We start from the raw sequence: 21,999 nt of genomic DNA, 5'->3' as shown, positions 1-21,999 counted from the left end.
TTATGGCTGCTCTCAGTTCCGTCCCTAGGGGCTCTACCTCACCGAGTCCCAGCAATCGCTGCAAACCTCGGAGAGAAAGCTGCCTTCATGTTCCGACCGAAGCCAGACAGTTCCTTTTCTCCCGTTTGAGTTTGGGTCCCTAGAGACTCGCCTGGAACTGGAGCTCAGAGTCTGAAGCTCCCTCCCGATTGTAAACAACAACTGCGCCCTCGGCCGCCAGCCCGCTCCACGCGCACTCCGCACCTGAGTATTTCACTTCCGCACTGTGCCTCCTCTGAGTCTGGGTATGATATTCTCTTTACTCCTAGTTATAGAATTTCCACTCAGCCAGCCCTCCTGTGGTTCTGGATGATGTCCGTTCCGTCTTTTAGGTGTAATTTGAATTGGTTGTTCGAGGCAGCAATCTCTGGCGTTAACCTATGCCGCCATCTTGGTTCTCCTCTCAAGCTGGAGTATTTTTAAGTTGATGAAATCATAGCTACATTCCTTATTTTGGATGACTCACAGTTCCTTTATAGAAGCTGAACATTGTTCTTATAGCAGCCAGCATTGGAGTTTCTCTTTGGTTGAAAACTTAATTGTTTTTTGGTCATTTAAGGTGAAGAAGGAGAAGCCCTGGGGCATGGTCTAAAGGAGCCTATAAAACAGATAGTTTTAAATCTTTCCACAAGAAAAGGAAAAGGAAAAGGCATGTGGGAATGGCCATGAGAGAGACAGGGCAGGGAGGAGGAAGTGATTTGGACTGAAGAGCTCAGAAGGATGGAAGTGGATAAAAACGGGTGTTAGTTCATCTGTGGCTGTATCACAAAGTAGCCCAAAACTTAGTGGCTTAAAAGAAAAAAGGATCATCTCATAGTTTCTGTGGGTCAGGAATCTGGGTGCTGCTTGCTTGGTGCCTCTGGCTCCAGGTCTCTTAGGAGGTTTCTGTCCATGTGTTGGTGGGAGCTCAGGTCTTGGGTGAAAACTCAGTGGTGGAGGGTCTGATTCTGGGCTCACTCACACAGTTGCTGGTAGGATTTGGTTCTTGAGGGCTACTGGGCTGTGGTCTGTGCCTCTCACAGCACAGAGCAGCTCACTACATGGCTAGCTTTCTTTAGATTCAGCAAGTGAGAGAAAGCACCCAGGACAAAAGCCATAGCCGCTCTGTAACCTAATCATGTAAGCGGCATCCATTGCCCCTGCCAAACTCTGTCTGCTAGAAAACGACAGGTCACCTTACCCAGCCCACATGGAAGGGGAGGGCATTATACAGGGGCATGAATACCAGGGGGTAGGGATCACTGGGGTTATTTAGAAGCTGTCTATCAATGAGATATCCTCAGTGGAAGTGTGGCCTGGGGTATCTTAAGAGCAAGAATCTTGACTATTGAATGTTTGCTTGTTATAGAGCTGCTGCAGCCTCTGAAACATCAAAACTGACTCTGGCACCCTCCCTCAATTGCTGCAAGATTGACCCAGAAGAGGTGGGGTAGGGTGGTGAATAGAGTTGGAAATTACCCCGACTTTGATATTTCGTCATCTCATTCTGCCATTCCTGTATCCCGAGTCCTTTTAGGGCACCCCACTTTTTGTGCCCATGATTCTATCAGTTTTGCTAGGCCACTGGTATTCTGTAACCAAGCATTAAAAACCGTTAAAAATATTATTCGTCTTTTCCTAAAACATCTATTCTTTGTGCTAAAGTAATTCTTAAAAGAGCTACAAAAATTGGGTAGTTATTGACAAAACAAATAATCAACTCCTAAATAAATTTAGTCTAAAAGCTACTTAATCCTAACAGGAAAGGAAAAACCCCAAATGTACATATATACATGCATACCTTTTAAAATGTCTAAAACCATTTATTCCTCTATTTAAACAATACTTGTCTTAATTGTGTTTTTTAGTTTTATTTATTTTTAATATTTTTTATTGATTTCAGAGAGGGAGAGAGAGATGATTGAAGCATCAATAATGAGAATCACTGATCAGCTGCTTCCTGCATGCTCCCTACTGGTGATGGAGCCCGCAACTCGGCATGTGCCCTTGACTGGAATCGAACCCAGGACGCTTCAGTCCACAGGCTGATGCTCTATCCACTTAGCCAAACCAGCTAGGGCTAATTGTGTATTTTTAAAATCCCCTCTGATTTTCAGGACAAAATTTAAACAATTTTAAATTCAAAAGATGTCATCTCATTCCTGCCTTGTCCTGTGACTTGATTAATTACATTGTTTAATCAGCTAAAACTTATCATCCATTCCTAAGAAACCCAGTCTTCATTAGCCCCTATCTTGATCTGTTGTGTCCCAAAGCCACATTACAACAGATTCTTGGTAAATCCGAATATCAAAATACTCCTAGGTAATTGGATAAAAAAAATAAAAGACACACCAGCGGGGTCAGAGTGGTTCAGTGCTTGAGTGTCGACTTCAACTCCCCTTGAGGGCACATGCCCAGGTTGTGGGCTCGATCCCCAGCAGCGGGTGTGCAGGAGGCCGCCAACCAATGATTCTCTCTCATCATTGATGTTTCCATCTCTCTCTCCCTCTCCCTTTCTCTCTGAAATCAATAAATATATATTTTAAAAAACAAAAACACCAGTGAGTAGAATTTCTTGCATCCACCAAACAAGCTCTCCAGGGGGAAAACAGCAAAAAACAAAAACAACAAGAAAGCCACGAGGCTGGAGCTCGATGTTGACATTATCAAAGCACAGCACGGCCTATCCTGCTCCCCGGTGTTCGGTGATGTTGTCCTCAGGTTCCCAACATTCTAAAATAAATCAATATGCATAAGAAGAGGGGGTTTCCAACACGAGCACCATGATGCGACAGCACATCACAGAATCGCATCTGGCAGAGCCAACCACAGGAGGAAAGAAAGTCACCCAGCTCCTACTCCCAGCAGCTAGAGGTGACACAGTGTGGCCCGCTCACCCTGGCCAGCGGCCGCTCGCTCTGAGAGTGGGTTTGGGAGCACAAAGGCGCTGTTTGCCCTTATCTAAGCCACCTGAGCTGGCTCAAGTAACCCTCGGGTATTCGTTCTCGTCCCTCCTCTGGGGCAGGGGAGTTGAGAACAGACCTGGCCTCTGTTTCAGACGGAAGTCATCCACCCTTTTGTGCAGCCACACGGGGCGGGAGGCCAGCCCCCGAGCCTGTGACCAGCCTCCCCCGCCCTGGCTCGCCAGCTTCTGGGCCCGGCGTGCGGGGTGCGCTGGAATGTGGGGCCAGGCCCGCGCACTGAAACGCGTCATTGTGCGGAGCATGTTCCCACGTCCGACACTCAAAATGTTCAGTTCCCTGGAAAATGTTCCCAAGACGTTTCACTGTATGCGGCTTTGTCTTCTCACATTTCACAAAGGCCGTCGGGCCTCTGTTCAGAAGGGGCTGGCCTTTCCATGGGCATTTCTGTTGGCCCCGAGCCACGCAGACGAGAGTCACAGTCACGGGGCCACGGAGGAGAAGGCGGGGGGCGGGGTAACACGCGGAAATGTTTGCCCCACAGGCACTGTGCGGAAGGGCCCTGGAATGACAATGCGTGTCTGTTTGTTTTTGAAGATATGGCCAGAGACATTTGTTTGCAGTGATCATTAATAATTGTTTTTGAAAAGTGAAACAATTGACCACATGCTAAAGAGTCTGAAATTATTTAATGTCCGAATATAAAGCATAAGCTTTTAGGATGAAATCTGCGATTTGAATGATTTAAAATACAGATGTCCAACTGTTGAATGTCAGGTATGGGCATTATACTTAGAAATTACCAATCACTAATTTTCACAGAAAGAAAATAAAAGAGCTTTCTGATTATTGTAAATTTACAACAAAAAAAGATAGGGATTCCTGCAAAATCACTGTCAAGAAAAATAAAGTAACACCAATTGGTCACACCTGGGTGGGTTCTGCCTTCAGTACAGATTAGCTTATTTCTTTTAATTTAGATAAATAAGAAGGCACAGCTAGGCCAATTAAGCTTTTGTTTTTCTTTCACTGCACAGAAGGCTAAGTCATCTTTATTGATTTTCTGAAAGCAGCACATTGAGTAGCTTTGAAAATTATTGAGAGAATGTCAGAAAGAAGCTTGAAATGCATAGATGATATCAAGACACTCAGAGACTGATGAAAGGATGGGATGCCAACCAAGAGATTTTAAACACAGTCACTTGTTTAATCCCAAGGTAAGACTTTTAGTCAACTTTTTTTGAAGGTATTCTTTAGAGTGTTCTGATTTTTTATGATTCTTTTGGGAGTATTAGTCACTTGTTCTCTCTTTTTTTTCTATGAGGTCAGGATCTACTTAAAACTTATTTAAAAGCCACACAAAATTTGTGTCTGAAAAATACGGTTCTACTTCCATGGATATCCCAAATGTAGACTGCATTATATCACTGATGGTTAGCTGTCACAGAAGAGATAAAAGTAAATCAGTTGGTGGAGAAGTCTTGGTAGGAAATGGACATTGAGGTAAAGGCTACTTTTGATTCTTAGAATTAAAAAATTTTAATAAATATAAGGTCTTTTTCTTTCCAGCTGAGGATATGTTTAGAGAGAGGAAGGGAAAGGGAGGGAGAGAGACAGAGAGAGAGAGAAACATCAATTGGTTGCATAGGTACACACCAGGCCAGAATTTGAACCCTGGAACCTTTTGGTATACAGGCCGGTGCTTCAACCAACTGAGCCACCCGGCCAGGGTGATCTAAGGTGATCTTTTGATAACACATCAAGTAACTTGGACATTATTTTTAAAATTGCATCTTGCTAAAAGACACTCCTCAGTGTCAGCACAATTCTCTGGCCCTGTACTGCTTTTTTTCTGACCCAGTTGGGGAAGCAGTGAAAGTGAAGTCACTGTGGCATGGATCAAACCTCTCTTATTCTGAGAGCATCTGGATCTCATTCTTCTTACTGGGTAGTATTACCATTGTTCTGCCTTATTTTTGACTGTGTGTGTATGTACGAATAACCCAGCAAGCTTGACAAGTGGGAAGACAGGTGTGACTACCTAACTTCGGTGTTGGCCTGCTGAATTGAGTGGGAGAGGGAAGTGCTAGTATTTTTAATAAATATGTATGAAATACATGGCAGTGTGAGTATTATATTAAAAGGGGGATGGGGGAAAGGGAGTGTGAGTTAGGAGGAAGGATCACTGTCTACAGTAATTGAATCCTCCAGCCTCAGAGAGCCATAAGATTAGATAAATATAAACACTGTTTTATTGCTTAAAATCTTAAAGATACAAAGAGCATTTTCTTACAGAAACATAAAAAAACTGGCCATACAACAGGGTAACAGAGGGTTTTAGTAAATGTGGTTTGAATTATGTTCAGATGAATACAAAGGGACATGTTTTCTGGAAGAAGTGTCTAAGATATTTTTTAATTGCTTAAAACAGTTTACGATTTGATATAGGCTTTGTGGGGGAGCTTCATTCTTCTTGCAAATCTAATAGCACTAGACTGTAAGTTGCTCAAAAGAAAATGCAACATCCCTCTTCTCCCTCTCTCCCCACCCCACCCCCCAACCGTGCCTGCTACTTTGTACACAATAGGAGCTAAGAAATACTGTTGCCTGAATTACTAACGCATAACAGTGGAAAGCACTTTCATTGCCAAATGAGAGCATTTACACTACGGTTATTCCCCAGATCTCCTGCTGCTCACTTATGAAATCCTATCCGCCACGAGATGTAACATCTACTTAGAACAATGAAAATAGAGTATCTTTCTTGTATTTCGTCATTCTCCTCCCGCCGTGGCTTTGTTTCCATGATAGCAGACACATTTGCCTTGCTGTCATTGCTCAGGACAGTAAAGCGCCTGGGTGTGTCGGGAGAGATGTTATCCAGCTGTGTGCCGCAGTACAGTGCACGACGGCGTGCTTGTCGCCGTTGCTTAGTGGCCGATTACTCTCTATTTCATTACTGAGTAATATGTACTATGAGTGCCATCGGCTCCATTCTTTCCTCTCCTTCATGGACAGTGCCTGTGCCTGGCGCTTCCAAATCCTTCCTTGCCCCCCCTTTCCAACCCCCGTGCCCCCCAGCTGTCTCCTATCTAGCTCATCCCAGTATAGGATGCTAAACAAACAAACAAAACAAGTTTCCCTTGTGGCATTTAATTTCCAAAGTCCCCAAAGAAAAGTGAGAGTGACGCGGATGAAGGGAGATAGACAAAGGAGATGAGGACTCCAGGGGCAGATATTCCGATCAGGTGAGTCTCATGGGGAGAGAGGATGAGGAAGGGGGTGCAGCCATGGTCGGCATCTCCTTTGTACTTTCTCTGTGCATAACCCTGGGAGGAGCCAGGTGCGCAGAGAGACAGCAGGCTGAAGCCTCACAGCGGTGGCCAGTGGTTTAGTGTGCACGCTGTTTTGATTGCTTTTCCTTTCCAAATGCCCCAGTATTCAAACAGCAGACTTCGTGTACAAATGTGAACGTCCAGGTACTCGAAAGCTGGAAGACCTGGCCTCACCTTCCTGCATGGCAGCGGTTGGCTAGAGCTGAGCAGAGCTTCCTGCGCCCCATGGTTTAAGGAGACCCTGAAACACACACACACACACACACACACACACACCTCTTGCACACAATAGCAGATTTATCTACCCAGATGCCACAGGCTAAGGCTGCCCAGTTGTGCAGTAAAACAGACAAAAAATGGTGAAAAGTGTTGGATTTAGAACTCAGCACCTCCACTCACTTCATTTAGAGGTGAGCCTCGCTCTTCCCTTCTATGGTGAGGGGATGCTGCTCTCTTCCCTCACCGGGTCGTCATGGGGATCAAGCCTGGATGGACCTGGAGAGCGTTATGCTGAGTGAAATAAGCGGTCAGAGAAACACAAATACCATATGATTCCGCTTATATGTGGAGTCTAAGGAACTAAATAAACAAGCAAACAAAATGTAAGCAGACTCATACATACAGAAAACAGACTGACGGCTGTTAGAGGGGAGGAGGTTGAGGGATAGGGAGTAAAAGGTGAAGGGATTAAGCAACAAACAAACAACAACAACAAAACCATCTTATAGACACAGACAACATATGGTGATTACCAGAGGGAAAGGGGAGTAGGAAGAGATAGAAGAGGGTAAAAGGAAGTATAAATGGTGATGGAAGGAGACTTGACTTGGGGTGGTGAACACACAATACAGAATACAGATGATGTATTACAAAATAGTACACCTGAAACCTATATAATTTTATTAACCAATGTCACCCCAATAAATGTAATAAAATTGTAAAAGTATTTTTCTTTAAAAAACTATTTAACTGAAAGTACTGAGTACCCACTCTGTTGCATGTTTTTGTTGATCATTCCTTTGGGTTGTGTTATCCACTCTTGAAATCTTTTAAAATACAAATAGGCGTGGGTGTAATGTAGCGATTTAGGTATGCATACCGGCACCTGGGAGAACACGAAGAGGGCCAAGGCCAGTCAGGGGTCCTGCAGGACCCAGCACCTCACATCCCGGGGTTCCCCTAGCCCACATCTTCCTGCTTCAGGTTGCCTCCAAGGGCCTAGTGTGGTTCCTGAAAGTCCAGGGTGTCTTCTGTTTCTGAGTTCCTCTTCACTCCCCACCGTTTAAGCCATTCCCAGGAGATATGGAGCACGGTTCTCCTGTTCCTGGGGTCCACTCCCAGCAGACTGAAGCCTTGGGTAACACAGGACAAGCCACAGAGGTTTTCTTTCCCTCCCTCCCTTCCTTCCTTCCTTCCTTCCTTCCTTCCTTCCTTCCTTCCTTCCTTTCATCTTTCCTTCCCTCCTTCTCTTCAATTAGAAATGAATTTATACTTTAGCAGTTCCTATTCCATTTTATCATCATTCCAGCTCAACTCTGTCTTTAAAATTCCTATAATAATAATCTTCCCTCCCTTGCTCATTCCTCCCCCAGTGACATGGATGCAGGACACACAGCCCTGACTCCTAACTATTCCGAGAAAGCGGATCCTGGGCCCGTGTTCTTACAAGCCCATCTGGCCGCCCGGTCCCCTCTTCCCCTGCAGCACACTCACACTTTCCCTGTCACCTCTTGTGCTAACACCTCTCTCCAGGCCTCTTGCCTTCCAGAACACAGACGCAGGCTCCCTCCTGTCCCCCCTCCCTGCTCACAGAAAGCTGCTGGGTCCCACATTCTTTCCTGGAGGGCGGGCAGCTACAGAAGAACATTTCACATGTGATGGAGACTGAAGGTTTGAAAGCCTTGTTTGTAGAGGAGAGAGGCCGCCCACCTGCCCGCCTGCCTCTGCCGTCCAGCTGAGCTGCTGAATCATGGAGCCCTTCGGCCTCCTTGCTGTAGGGACTGATGTCTGTCAGGGTCTCATTCCCTAGCCCCTCCCACCCTGCCCTCCCCACTCACGCGGAACATATTTCAGAATGCAATAACCTCTACAGCCTGCACTCTGCTCCCACTGGAATCGGCATTTTTAATCCTTGAAGACGGTATTAAGCACCAGGCTAAGGCATCTCCGTGTAGCTTATTCCCCTGGCCCAAGGCTTCCACAAGCAACCCTGCCTATCAGAGCGCCGCCCCCAGACAGTGCGAGTTTGCCTGAGAGCACATTGAAAGGCATCAAAAACATTGAGGTCTAGGGTCAAAGCATTTGGGTGCTTTTCTACTTCAGGAGAGATCCTGAGGGTGCCTTAGACCTCCTTAATGAAGGGCACATTCTCGGGAAAGATGGGCAGCATTCCGTTGAAGGTAAGCAAGCTTGACCCCCTACTGTATGTGTATGGGTGGTGTGGCCTTTGGGACAAATGACAGGGCGTGGGGTGCCCTTTTGTGCTCCGACCACACTACCTGACTCCCTCCTTTTCTCCTCCCTTTTGAGAATTTTCAAATGATGTAGGAAACCGAACCATGTGAGTAAAACACAGCATCCGGAAGCTTTAGCGTTTGTGGTATCTGCTGCCACAAAGAATGAAAAAAATATCTTGAAGGGTGATATTTATATGGTGAGTGTGGATAGCAATTATGTTCTGATCAGGTTCTGAATTTCCAGGTGGATAGTAGAGGAGTGTGTGTGTGTCCAAATAGCTTTGGTATGTGTATAACAAAAACCCACCTCTTTGTAAGGTTGGCTTCCAGCTCCCATTGTAAATTTATCCCTGACATTGAACAATACGTTACGCGTACCTGGGTCAGACAGGGGAGGAGCGGCTTGTCTCAGCTTCGGCTTCACCAGGCTCCCAGTGATAACCAATGTTCCGACACCTCCCTCCTTCCCCATTCCTCATTTCCTTGTTCGCTCCCAGAGGTATGTGTATTTCATTTTAGAGTGCTTAGAGACTACAGCAATATGCGCTATATAAATAATAAATGGAATGCAATCGAATTGGAAAAGTCTTGGACCCCTGATTTTGGCTTACCTCCCAAAACAGACAGATGTAGACATGCGAAAGCTGCTTCTTCCACAGGCTGGGGTTTATTTTTCTCTCCCTTTCTCGGGACTGTCATTTCATATACTTATGGGGATGCTGGTGTGCCTGTTTGGAGGTTAGGGGAAGTTCACAGCCTTCCATCTCTATTGTTCACGGTGGATGGGCTCAACGTGGAATTTCCCTGCCTATGGGACACAATGAATAAAGTCAGGGAAGGGAGAGCAGGGGAAAAGGGTGGCGTCTAATAGGATGGGATCCAACAAAACCAACAATAAGCAGGTGCTTACTGTGTGCCAGGCATTGTGCTTGGGACACAAAGGACATTGAGAAACGAGCTCCATTTCCAAAAGACAGGCGAGGCGCCATGTACAGGTCTCACATGCAGCCAGGTATGATGGATGCTCCGAGGGAGGCGGTGGCCCGGGGGGAGGAGTGCATTTCATTCCAGAAAGGCTTCCTACTTGGGCCTTAGGTCGGATTTTGGAGACGTGAAGGACAGGCATTTGATGGAGAAAATACTTATTCTGCATATTCAGAGCTATAGAAACAGAAAAGCAACAGTGGGCGTGGGGAACCCATGGCGGCGGGGTAAAGAGGCAGAGCCCAGGTTGAAGAGGAATGAAAGGAAGGCAGTCACTTCAGGAGATCCTTCCTTCTGGGCGCTTCCTAATGGATTCTCACCTGATCGTCTACACAGCCTGGTGAGATGGATACCCTCCTTCTCACTGTGCACGTAAGCAAACTGGAGGCTGAAGTATCAGCACACGCTGGGACTGGAACTCGGGCCTTCAGAGCCTGCGGCCAGTGCTCGGTTACTGCTGTCCATATGCCCTTTCCATGGCCTCAGAGCCAGGACTCAGGGTTTGGGACTTCCTTGTGGACCGTAGGAGCCACTGAAGAGGCTTTCAGGAGGGGAGGAATACCGCCAGGTCAGGAAAGAAAATCTTCTCCAACACGCTCCATTCCTACGTGTGTGAAAGGGCCGCAGAGCAAGGGGTGCAGATGGGGCAGTCGGCAGGCAAGAGGCAGTGCTCATTTCCTGACTGCCCTTTTAATGTATCTGATCTATTTAATAACCTGGTAGAAGATTCTAGACGATTCTCTAATAACCAGAAGTTCATTGAATGTTTAAAGTAACTGGATGTGTGCAGCAGCTGAGGTGACTTCCCTGCTCTTTGGTTTTCAAAGAATGAATTGCATTAAAGGCACCGATTCCAAACTTAGTGCAAATTAAAGTCACTGAAACATCCGGCGCCAGAGCACTTGTGCGGGGCCGGTGATGCAGGAGTTGGGAGAATCATTGGGAAAAGTAATTTGGAATCAGAGACCAAGTCCTACAAATGTTACTTTTTGGGAATTTGGAAACTTGTGTAACCCAACGTGTTTATTTTCTCATTATATAATAATAGAAAATAAACAAAAATTGCTGTATTCCCTTAATAAAATATTGTACATTTATTAAAATAGAAGATAACAGCACCAGGTCAGACTATGGAAAATTTATAATGTAATGTTACATGAAAAAAAAATTGAGTATATGATTATAGTTGTTTTTTTTTAAAAAAGATCTGTATATGTATTAGTAATATAGGAGGAAAATATAAAAAAATGGTTATTGTATTGACTTGCACTTTTTTTCTTTAAAATTCTGGTCCTCTTGTTTTGACCATTTTCTAAGGGTATTATTTTCTAAATGTCATGGTTGTAGACAGAGGCAATGAGGGTGAAAGGGGACAGGAAACCCATTACCAAGAACAGTAATATCAAACCACAATCGATGCTTTTTACTCTAAGTACTAGCAAAGGAAATACAGTTGTTTGTTTTATCAAACTAGAAATGCTTGGTATTGACTGCAGGGAACACACAGAACTTCTTTTTTAAAATGTACGCTTTGAATCTGTAACCAGGAAAACATCCCCTTTATTTTTTTCAGTTGCAGATGCCTTCATCTGTCTGAATAGGTTTATTAAGGGCAGCTCTGCCTACAGGCAAAGAAATGGACAAGAATGTTAAAGTCTCTTTTAGGGGCACAATTCTATGACTATCATCCTAGACATTCACAGCTATTACAGAATAAAGAAAATAAATAGCTGTAAAGGAAATAATGGAAGCATGGCTAAGAGTGCTTTCTATCTGGTTAAAAACATAATTGCAGTATGAAGGGAAATATACCTTTCTTAACTGGCACATTATAAAAATGTAATAATATAAGAGTAACTGAAATAATAACGAACAATACTTTACAAGGTACTTTCACACCCATTACCTTTACAGTTTTATATAAAGTACCATATTGGTCCACAAATGACTATAATGCCTTTAATTTGCCTTCCCACTTTAATTATAGGATAATCATTATGATGAAAATACAATAGTTAAAAAAATTCTAAGTGCAGATGTCATTATGATAGGTACTTTCCAGAATAATACATCTTGAACATAGACCTAATCTGTGAGAGTCTATGTTCTAAAATGGATAGCGTGGATGGAGACATCTATCAGAGGACAGACAGCTCAGTAAGATGAAGGACAGAGAGAGAAAAGACAAAGGCGTGACTTGGAGAGAACTGCCAGTAGACACACACGAGTCTCAAATACAACACAGGTTCTCACTTCCCTACGCTTTAAAGTTCTGTACATGGCTGGCGGTTGAGTCTATTTTTTTATTTTTATTTTTATCCTCGCCCAAAGGTATTTTTTTCATTGATTTTAGAGAGAGCGGAAGAGAGAGGGAAAGACAGAAATATCGATGTGAGAGAAACACATGGATTGATTGCCTCCTGCATGTGTCCCATCCAGGGTCCAGGGAGGAGCCTGCAACTAAGGTATGTGCCGTTGACAGGAATCGAACCTGGGAGCCTTCAGTCTGTGGGCTGATTGCTCTATCCACTGAGCCAAACCGGCTAGGGTTGGTTGAGATTATTCTTTGTCACAGACCCCAGAAAACAAGTTTTCCTGGTCTACGTCCTAAAACATGAATGTGAATTTAAGAATAATAAAATATAGGGTCAAATATTTTTAACATAGGGTAGAAGTTGATAAGAGCTGATTTTAAAATGCAGATGAGTTTTGTGAACAAACATTGGGAGGTGGACAATGTCTGAGCAGGAAGGGGAGGCCATCACTGGGTTAAATAAGGACACATAGCGGACTGGCTTCTAAGAGATGGGCAGGGGGTGGACGTGGTGGGTTCTTCCCCCTGAGGGTATACACATGCTGTGTGCCTGGTGCTAGAAGCTGACCTCAGGGATTCTTTGGGGTGAGAGAAAGCACCGAGAGCACGCATGAGAGTGTTCTCCAGTCACGCCGAGGCCAGTGCAGATCCGAGGGGAGGCACGGTGCCCCCCGGTGCCCAGCCACAGCACAGAATCCTGCCATAGGTGGGCTGTGCAGGCTCCTGCCAGACCTGACCGTTGAGCTCAGGGCACCCACCAGCTCTGGGTGGTCCAAGCTAATATCCGGGAGGAATCACGTGTGTTCTGAAGTTGCCATGAGAGGGACCAAGACAGATTTCTAATTTTACCAGCCAGGCCAGAGAAGGGAATGAACTCGGGAGGGGGAACTCTAGTGAGGAGTCCAGTGACCAGGATGGGACCAAAAATGGCACCAACTCAGAGGCCGTATGGGGGGAGTAGGGCACTGCTTCCCAGTCAGTCCCACACGGAGACTCACACTGATTCCCGTGGGGGATCTTCGTCTTGTTGCCCACGTCAGACTGGAGCGCAGCTGAGCCTCCAGGGGTGTCAGGGGACCAGCGCCCGGCAGGTGAAATCCACTCTCAGAGGAGCTGGAACCCGAAGCCCAGCGATCAGACCTGGGGGCTAAGTAGGAAGGAATCTCATTCTCCCAGACACTGGAAGAGGCCTAAGCGTAATGGTGGTTTAGAGGGGAATAGTGGGCGGAGGTGGCGTAGAATAGGAAGATAAAGCACCTTCAGGCTTTTTCGGCTTTCAGCTCAGAAGAGGCTTAGGTGCAATTTTCTTCGGTCGTCCAGAATCCGGGTTCATCCGAAACTACCTGCCACGAAGTCCTATACCTGAAGGGGACTGGTGGGGAAGTGGGTGCCACGTCTGCCCTGGCCCCCAAGATCGGCCCCCTGGGCCTGTCTCCAAAAAAGCTGGTGATAATGTTGCCAAAGCAACCAGTGACTGGAAGGTTCCGAAGATTACAGTGAAACTGACCCTTCAGAACAGACAGGCCCAGCTGGAGGCAGTGCCTCCTGCCTCTGCCCGATCACCAAAGCCCTCAAAGGACCGCCAAGAGACAGAAAGAAGCAAAACAAAACAAAACGAAACATGAAGCACGGTGGGAATATCACTCTTGATGAGGTTGTCAGCATTGCCCGGCAGATGCGGCACCGACCTTCAGCTAGAGAACTCCCTGGAAGCGTTAAAGCGATGCTGGGACTGCCCAGTCTGTGGGCTGCAATGTGGATGGCCGCCACCCTCATGTCATCATAGATGACATCAACAGTGGTGCGCTGGAATGCCCAGCTTGTTAAGCACTACAAAGGAAAATGTTGCAATTGAAGATCGTTTAACGATAAAAAAGGGGAGCGCATTTTCTGAATAGTTGTATCTAGAAGGAGCCACCAACAGGTGAACATCGGGGGGTCTCTGGAAGTGCGGAGAGGTGGCCCCGCAGTCACCCTGGGATTCAGTCCTGTGCAAAGCAAACCACCAGCATCACCTCTCCCCGCGACATTCCAAACCACTCCCAAGGCCCTTTCATAGAGTCGTATCTAGTGTATATCCAAATATATTGACTGTGCTGGAGAAGTGGTGGGGAAAGGAATACAACCAGAAAACATTAGGAAAAAGCTCAGAACTTGGGTCTCTGCTGGGCGAATCTCACCACTCCTCGTGCCCTCAGAGCTGTGTCTCCCACCCTCACTCCATTCTGTGGAAGCTGGCCCCGGGCCTGTGTGTGTCTCCCTGTGCCCTCGGAACCTTCAGGCCTGACACCCTGAGGCCTCACTACTTCCCCAACACAGACACCTGCCTCACCCTGAGCCTGGGGACACTGCTGCCCTGGGTGGTATCCGGGGACGCTTGCTGGTGAGGAGCTGGGAGAGATGCGATCCAGGGTCCTTCATGAGTCCTTTGACTCAAATGATGGGCTTGTAAGAGAAATACGCATTCTAGAGCTCACACAGCAGCAGCATTGTGGAAACGGAGGGCAGCTTCTGGAAGAACTGCAAATGTCTTCTCACTGATGCCACGGGGCCGGGCAGGGCTGAGTGAGGTTGCCAACATCAGCAGCTGGAAATAACGGTGGTATAGAGGCGTCAGTGGCAGAGAACCGGAGTGAGGGTGGGAGACACAGCACACACCTGCGGGAATGAGTGGCAGGTGCAGGTGAGGTGTGTGTGGAGAGAGCTGGACCACGGCAGAACCTCACTGGCCACCAAGAGGAGACAGGACCACCCAGAGATCCTTCCAGAGGCTCGGTGATTCCACTGCAAGGAACTGAAAACCAGAGGCTGCTTTTTATTATCTTTGAAACGATCGAGCTATGACTTGGTTGTCCCTGGCCAGTCTGTGATGGCCTAGAAAGCATGGGTTCCAATGATTCGAAACTAAAATAATTAACTTTTGCTACATTAAAGTAATTTAATTTGTCTGATATTTTCCCTTATTAATAAGCCACTACTTAAAATACCTATTCCATGCGCATCATTATGAGAGGATAAGGGGTTTACCCATATATAAAAGACTTCACTATCCCTCTTTTTCAGGCAAAGAAATAGACACTCAAAGATTAAGTGAGACTCAAACCCAGGTCTTCCCACCATTCCCCCACCCTTTTACTTTTACTGTGTACAGCGTGATGTCTCCACTGACTGTCTGGACTGGTCTTGAAAATTGCTCTTGCTACGGGTCCATTTCTCTCTAGTTCATTCACACTGATTGCGCTTTTAAATGCTCTGTACCCAAAACAAGTCGATAAAAATGTATGAAGGCATTACCATTTGATTTAAGTGTATCTACTTATGACTCAACCCCACAAAGATAATTGCAGAATGAAATGTTAGGGTGGCTTTGCAAAGCATAGTTTCAGTGCTTTTGTTTTCAAGGTCAACAAAAGGGAAGATACTGAGCAAAAATAGGAGGCTTGCAGCACGTACTGAAAGCCGGACTGACTCAGAGGGTTATTTAGCTTCTTTGTGTCCCCAAAATAAAGAAACTGGTCTTGAAGACAGTGGTATTTTCCTTGTCTTTTTTCATTGAAGTTCAATCCTTAAGCTTCCATTTTCATTGGTTAATTTATGTACATACTTGCAGGGATAATGTGAAAAGATTAACTGTAAGAGTGTTAACTTTAATATTTGAAATGTATTATTAAAAAGAGTCGATGTATAAATAATGAAGAGCGCGATGAACAATGAATGTTTTTGAACCAACAAAATCGGTTGAGCAGTGGTTAGATGCCTGATGCCTGGTGTGCCATGGTCTGCATTCTCCAAATCTTAGCAAGGCCAAGGATCACGCGGAACCAGAAAAACGTATCGGGGGAACTTTGAAACATTACAAATGAATTGTCTGCAAAGTCTTTCTGAAAAAGCAAAAACAAAACAACTTGTAGGGAAGTTAAAGCAATCTATTAGTAGCCTCACTGCTATTCTCTCTCAACGATCATTTTAGTATTGAAAAGAAATCCCTCCCTTACATCTTCTACTTTAATTTGCAAAATACAAGTCAAGTAAGGCTAGAAATTACTAAGGAAAATCATACTGCTGATGCCAGTGAGCTTCTTGGAATTCTTCATTGTTTGTTTGAAAGAAATACAGATGAATAATAAATATTGTTTTCTTTTATCTTACTCAAAAATGAGGCTGGCAGGACTGTTAAAAAAACATTGTTGGCATTCATGTTAATTTCTTCATATATATTGCTTAGCTCTCAAATTACATTAATGTGACACAGCATTGAGTTTTTTATTTGGTTCTATACCTTCGCGTTAATAATGCATGCAGTTATTTGCAAAGAAAATTTTACATTCCTAGGGAGATGTATTTGGTTATGGGACTTTAGAGTGTTTCAAGTTATACCTAACCACATACACTTTAAGGCTACCTCTGTACTAAAATGCTCATTAATCCATAGCTCTGAAGCATTTGCATTTTTATTATGGAAGGGCCCTGAGCAAAGGTGCCTTGCTCATTACTCTCTAAAAGGATTTCCTTTTCGGCCTCTGCCTTAGTCTTTTCAGAGTCCCATAACAAAATAGCCTAGGTCATGTGGCTTATAAACAGAAGACATTTATTTCTCTGGAGCCTGGGGAATCCAAGACCAAGGCATTGGCAGATTCAGGTTCTGGGGAGAAGCCCACTTCCAGGTTCCTAGAGGGCATCTTCTCAGGTTGTCCTCACATGATGGAAGGGGCCAGGAATCTCTCTGGGGTCTCTTTTGTATGGGCACTAATTTCATTCATGAAGGCTCCAACTTCATCATATAATCACCTCCCAAATGCTCCACCTCCAAATACCCCTACATTGGGAAGGTTTCAATGTATAAATTTGAGGGGGGAGGGGACACAAACATTCAGTCCATAGCAAACTGATAGCTGATTTTGCGCATTTCACAATGACTAGAGGCCCAGTTGCAGCATGTATTTTGGAGAGGGAGGGGCTGGGTAGAATCTACTTTCTAACTTCAAAGTAAATGACCTGGATATCTCTAGATGAGTTCATCATAACCTGTTTCCTACCATGAAGGAGAACGTCTTTTCATAGTAAAGAAAACTGAGATTTTTGATGTGTATATTTCTTCAGTCAATTTTTTAAAGCTATTTTTCTCTATAGTTCATAAGCTTCATAACAATGGAGGGTGTTTGTATTTTAGAGACTGGAAGTATTCAAGCACTATATTGCTTTCCTCTTTCTTTTGGCATGGGTGGAAGTGAAATTATACCATGATAATTATGTGTTTAGGGGTCATTTAAAATATATAACCAAAGGGGACTTGTACTCCTATATTCATTACAATCAGGTAGGTTCTAATTGAAAATAAGTTGGAGATTTTAAGAAAGGAAACTTTTGACTGATTAAAACACTGTAAGTTGATTTGTGTTATCTTCTGTGAGTTCCTTTGGATAGGTTAAAAATATCACATGAGAAAAGATTGCTTGAAAACAAAGGTAATGTGAATAATTTACTGGAGAAATAAGCCATTGCTTTCACTAGAGGTGAAAAATGCCACATCTGAGTAAACAAGATGCAGGCATGGCCCCCACAGCAGTTGAACACCACTTGTATGACCAGAATAACAGTGAACTGGATTATTCATGTGGCAGTTGTTCTCCTCTCTCCTCTCCCTCTTCCTCCAATTATGTTGCCATTTCTAGGCTCCACCACATCTCCCAGCCCCAACAATTAGAAACAACGTCCTATCTTTCCCCAAATCTGAATATCTCCGTCTCCTCACACAATGTTTTCCAGCTAGCTTTTCCTTCTTAATGTCTACCAAATGAGTATACTCTGACAGATTATTTATAGCAATCTGATAACCTTCTAGGACACTTGTGGAGATATGGTTAAAAATGAGACCAGGGATTCAACAATTGAAAATTACTAAATAGTTTCTCAAGGGAAACTGTTGACAACTGCTTTAAGTTTTATTTGGGATAACTCCTTCCCTCATGACCCTGAGAGTCATGAAGATCATAAGGAACAAGTGACTATCAATCTTTTATAGCATCTTTACGTGTTTTGCTGCTCTTCTCAGCGTAAGGTAGATGCCATGGAAACAATGACAATGGCTAAACTCAGCTAGAAATACTTGCTGTTATATACGCCACATGTGAGATATGGTTCTTTCCTTCCTTCAAAGCAGGAAGGAGGAAATCTGAAGAGTAACATTCTAATGACACTGTAATTCATTCATATTCATTGCAAGGATTATGTCTTGAGATTTTGCTATTTGTTGGATCTTATTGCCTTCATTTTAAAAACATATATTTGTATTGATTTCAGGGAAGAAGGGAGAGGGATAGAAACATCAATGATGAGAGAGAATTATCGATCAGCTGCCTCCTGTATGCCCCCCACCCCCCACCCTCAAACCCTACCCCCGGCGATTGAGCCCACAACCAGGCATGTGCCCTGACCAGGAATCCAACTATGACCTCCTGGTTCATAGGTTGATGCTCAACCACTGAGCCTCACCAGTAGGGTTGCCTTCATTTTTAACACAAGGAAATAGAGGTTATGAGAAGTTAAATGACTTTTATAAGGGCCACTTAGGTAAGATCCAGATTGGAGCAAGTCTAATATCAAACGCCTCTGCTATGTGGCCCTCAATCGTTAGTGGCTCTATGCGTATCTTTACTACCCTCACTGCCAGCTCCTTTCTCAACAATCCTAAATGGATTACACCTTTTTGAGTCTACAGAAATAGTCTTATTTAATCCTAAAATTGTTTTAGCAAAATTTGTAATTTTTCAGCCCTCGGAATTCTAGTTACATTTTACACTACTTCCAATTCCCAGAAATGTGACATAGTACAATAAGTTGAGAAACTGTTGCTATAAAACACCTATTATTGCTGAAAAGAAATAATTTATACACAGCTGATTTGTAAGTGATATCTGCAGGAGACAAAAATAAATAGTGTAGGAGCTGTAGGTGCTACAATCCCGGAAAAGTGTGGTGTGGCAGGAATGTGTGCTTTCCTACATCTAGGAGTTGGGATTCAAATGTGCTCAGGGTGTGAGACCTTAGGCTGTGAGCTCATGCAAAATACAGAGTTAGAGCCAATAAATCTGCATGAATTCAGGACTCTCAAAACACTGTCTGTAGGAAAAGTATGAACTATTTTTAAAAAGCCACCTTCCCTGTAGCACATGGACTCAACAAAGAAGCTTGTCAGTTTGGATTCTAAGTGGAAGGAAATAGTCTCCCCTGAGACTCTGTAACCTTTTCCAGTTCTCACTCCGGTTTGGAACTTGAATTTATACCAGGGTTTGGAAGCATTTTCCTTAAAGGAAATGTAAATATTACCAGCTTTAAGGGCCACACAGTCTCCATGGTAGCTAGTCAACTCTGCCGGTGTACAATGAAACCTGCTGTAGACAATATGTAAACAATTGGGCATGTTTGTGTTTCAATAAAACTTTATTTACAGGCGGTGGGGGAGGACGAAGAGGGTAAATGGGGTCAAATACATGGTGGCAGAAGGAGACTAGATTTTGGGTGGTGAGCATACAATGAACTATACAGATGCATTATATTAGTAAGTGTACAACTAAAATTTATACAATGTTATTAACCAGTGTTACCCCAACAAATTTAACAATCCAATTAAAAAGAGAGCAAAGGACCTAAACAGTCACTTCTCCAAAGAGGACATACAGATGGCCAATCGACATCTGGAAAAAATGCTCAAAGTCATTAATCATCAGAAAAATGCAAATTAAAACCACAATGAGATACCACCTCACTCCTGTCAGAAAGGCTATCATTAATTTTAAAAAAATTTAATTCTTTTTTAATTTTAATTAATGTTTTAAAAATCTTTATTGTTGAAAGTATTACATATGTCCCCATTTTTTTTCCTATTGACCCCTTCTAGCCTGCCCCTGCCCACCCCAGGCCTTTACCACCCTACTGTCTGTGTCCATGGTTTATACATATATGCATACAAGTTCTTTGACCTCTTCCCACCCACCTCCGCCTAATAAAAAAAAAATGTAAACTTTATTTCCAAAAGAGGAGCTGGTTTGCTAAATGCTAATTTATAATGTCTGCCTGGTCTAATAGACTACAAGTCAAAACTCTGATATAAAAATTGGTCCTGTCCACCATCAGGCCTCGGGCGGCACCTTCCCCTCCCTTCCTCGGCGCTGCCTACGGGGGTGGCAGCCATTTCCTACTCAGCACCATGGCTACCCTCCGACCCCTCCTGAAACCCAAGACTGTCAAAAAGAGGACCAAGAAGTTCATCCAGCTCCAGTCAGACCGATATGTCAAAATTAAGCGCAACTGGCGGAAACCCAGAGGCATTGACAATAAGGTGCGTAGAAGACTCAACGGCCAGATCTTGATGCCCAACATTGGTTATGGGAGCAACAAGAAAACAGAGCACATGCTGCCCAGTGGCTTTCGGAAGTTCCTGGTCCATAACGTCAAGGAGCTTGAAGTGCTGCTGATGTGCAATAAATCTTACTGTGCTGAGATTGCTCACAACGTCTCCTCAGAGAACCGCAAAGCCATTGTGGAAAGAGCAGCCCAGCTGGCCATCAGAGTCACCAATGCCAATGCCAGGCTGCTCAGCGAAGAAAACGAATAGACAGATTGTGTACACATTGTATGTGTGTTAATAAAATCATAAAATTCTGCCAAAAAAAATTGGTCCTGTCCAGTGATAACTCTAAGGCTCCTGGACAAAGCAAACATAACAACTGCTCTGAAGGGATCACCTATTCGCTCAGGCTGAGGGATGCCCTCACTGAAGATGAACACACACTCCTGGATACAAAGCCTGTAAGGAAACAGCTCACCATGTCTGAGACTCTGCAGACACAATAATTAGGAGGATTGGGTTCCCTGAGACTTTCAGATAACAGAACTAATAGATAAGGACTATAAAATAAATATAATGTGAGTAAGGGCATAAAGGATTCTAAGATATGAGAAAATAATAAGAGGCTAGAAAAAAAACCAACATGTTGATTGGAAAAAATAATTAAATATAATTTCTATAAATGAAAAGCAAAAGTCATTGAAATGAAATGTTAATAGAAAAGTTAAAAAAACAGAAGTGAGCCTTAATAAACTCTAAGTTATGTCTGAGGAAATTACCCATATTACATAACTTGAAGAGATGAAGAGATGGAATATATAAAAGAGAGGTACATTGGGATGGAAAAGAAAATATCTAATTTACAACTACCCTTATACAACTTAGGGGTCTCTTGAGAAGGAGAATCAAGACAATGTGAGAAATGTAATATTGAAAGATACAATATTTGAAAAATGTTTAGAATTGCCAAAAGATGTATTCTCAGATTTCATGATTCCCAGTGAGACCTAAGCAGAATAGTTTAAAAGCGATTAGTGAAAAAAAAAAGACCAATTACTGACAAAGGAATGATCATTTCTTTGGAATGACTCCAGACTCCTTAATAGTAAAAACAGAAGCAAAGGCAGTGGAAATAATTTTTTAAGTACTAAGAGAAAAATCCATGTCAGAATTCTGTATGCAGTTAGATAATCATTTGAGGGTGAAAAAAAAAATAATGTGTTAGACCACCACTTCATAACACTGATTACTTTATCCTTCCTAAAGCTCTCCCTCTTTCCTTCTACTTTCCTGATTATCCATTTCTTCTTAGTGGTGATGTCTCTGTTCTTTTCCACCAAACTGTGAACATTTCCAGAAAACTTCTTGGCTCTCTGCCCTTCTTCGTCATTTGCCCTCAAGTCTTCAAGTCTGTGTGACTTGCAGATTCATGTTTCTTTTGCCCATATCTCACCAAAATTCCAGTCCTGGGTCATAAGGCAACAGGAAATGTCCAGTTCATTGTGTGACTGAAAGTGTTTCAAGTAGCTTTTACCGTCTCTCCATGTTGCCAGCAGTGGCTAAGTTAGGTATCTTTTCCCGTGTCTCTATGTCTTTCAATGCCATCATCAGTTCCCATTTA

General features: G+C 43.8%; 2 pseudogenes; both read left to right on the top strand.

Moving 5' to 3' along the window:
• LOC107183069 overlaps positions 1-13,881 on the top strand; it is a 15,423-nt pseudogene extending 1,542 nt beyond the window's left edge.
• Positions 13,882-20,211: 6,330 nt separating this feature from the next.
• LOC102762671 lies at positions 20,212-20,704 on the top strand (annotated as a pseudogene).
• Positions 20,705-21,999: the final 1,295 nt, after the last annotated feature.

This window comes from Myotis davidii, unplaced genomic scaffold (assembly GCF_000327345.1).
Source record: "Myotis davidii unplaced genomic scaffold, ASM32734v1 scaffold50, whole genome shotgun sequence".
NCBI lineage: Eukaryota > Metazoa > Chordata > Mammalia > Chiroptera > Vespertilionidae > Myotis > Myotis davidii.
The sequence above is the reverse complement of the archived record's forward strand: the minus strand, read 5'-3'. Positions and strand labels throughout refer to the sequence as shown.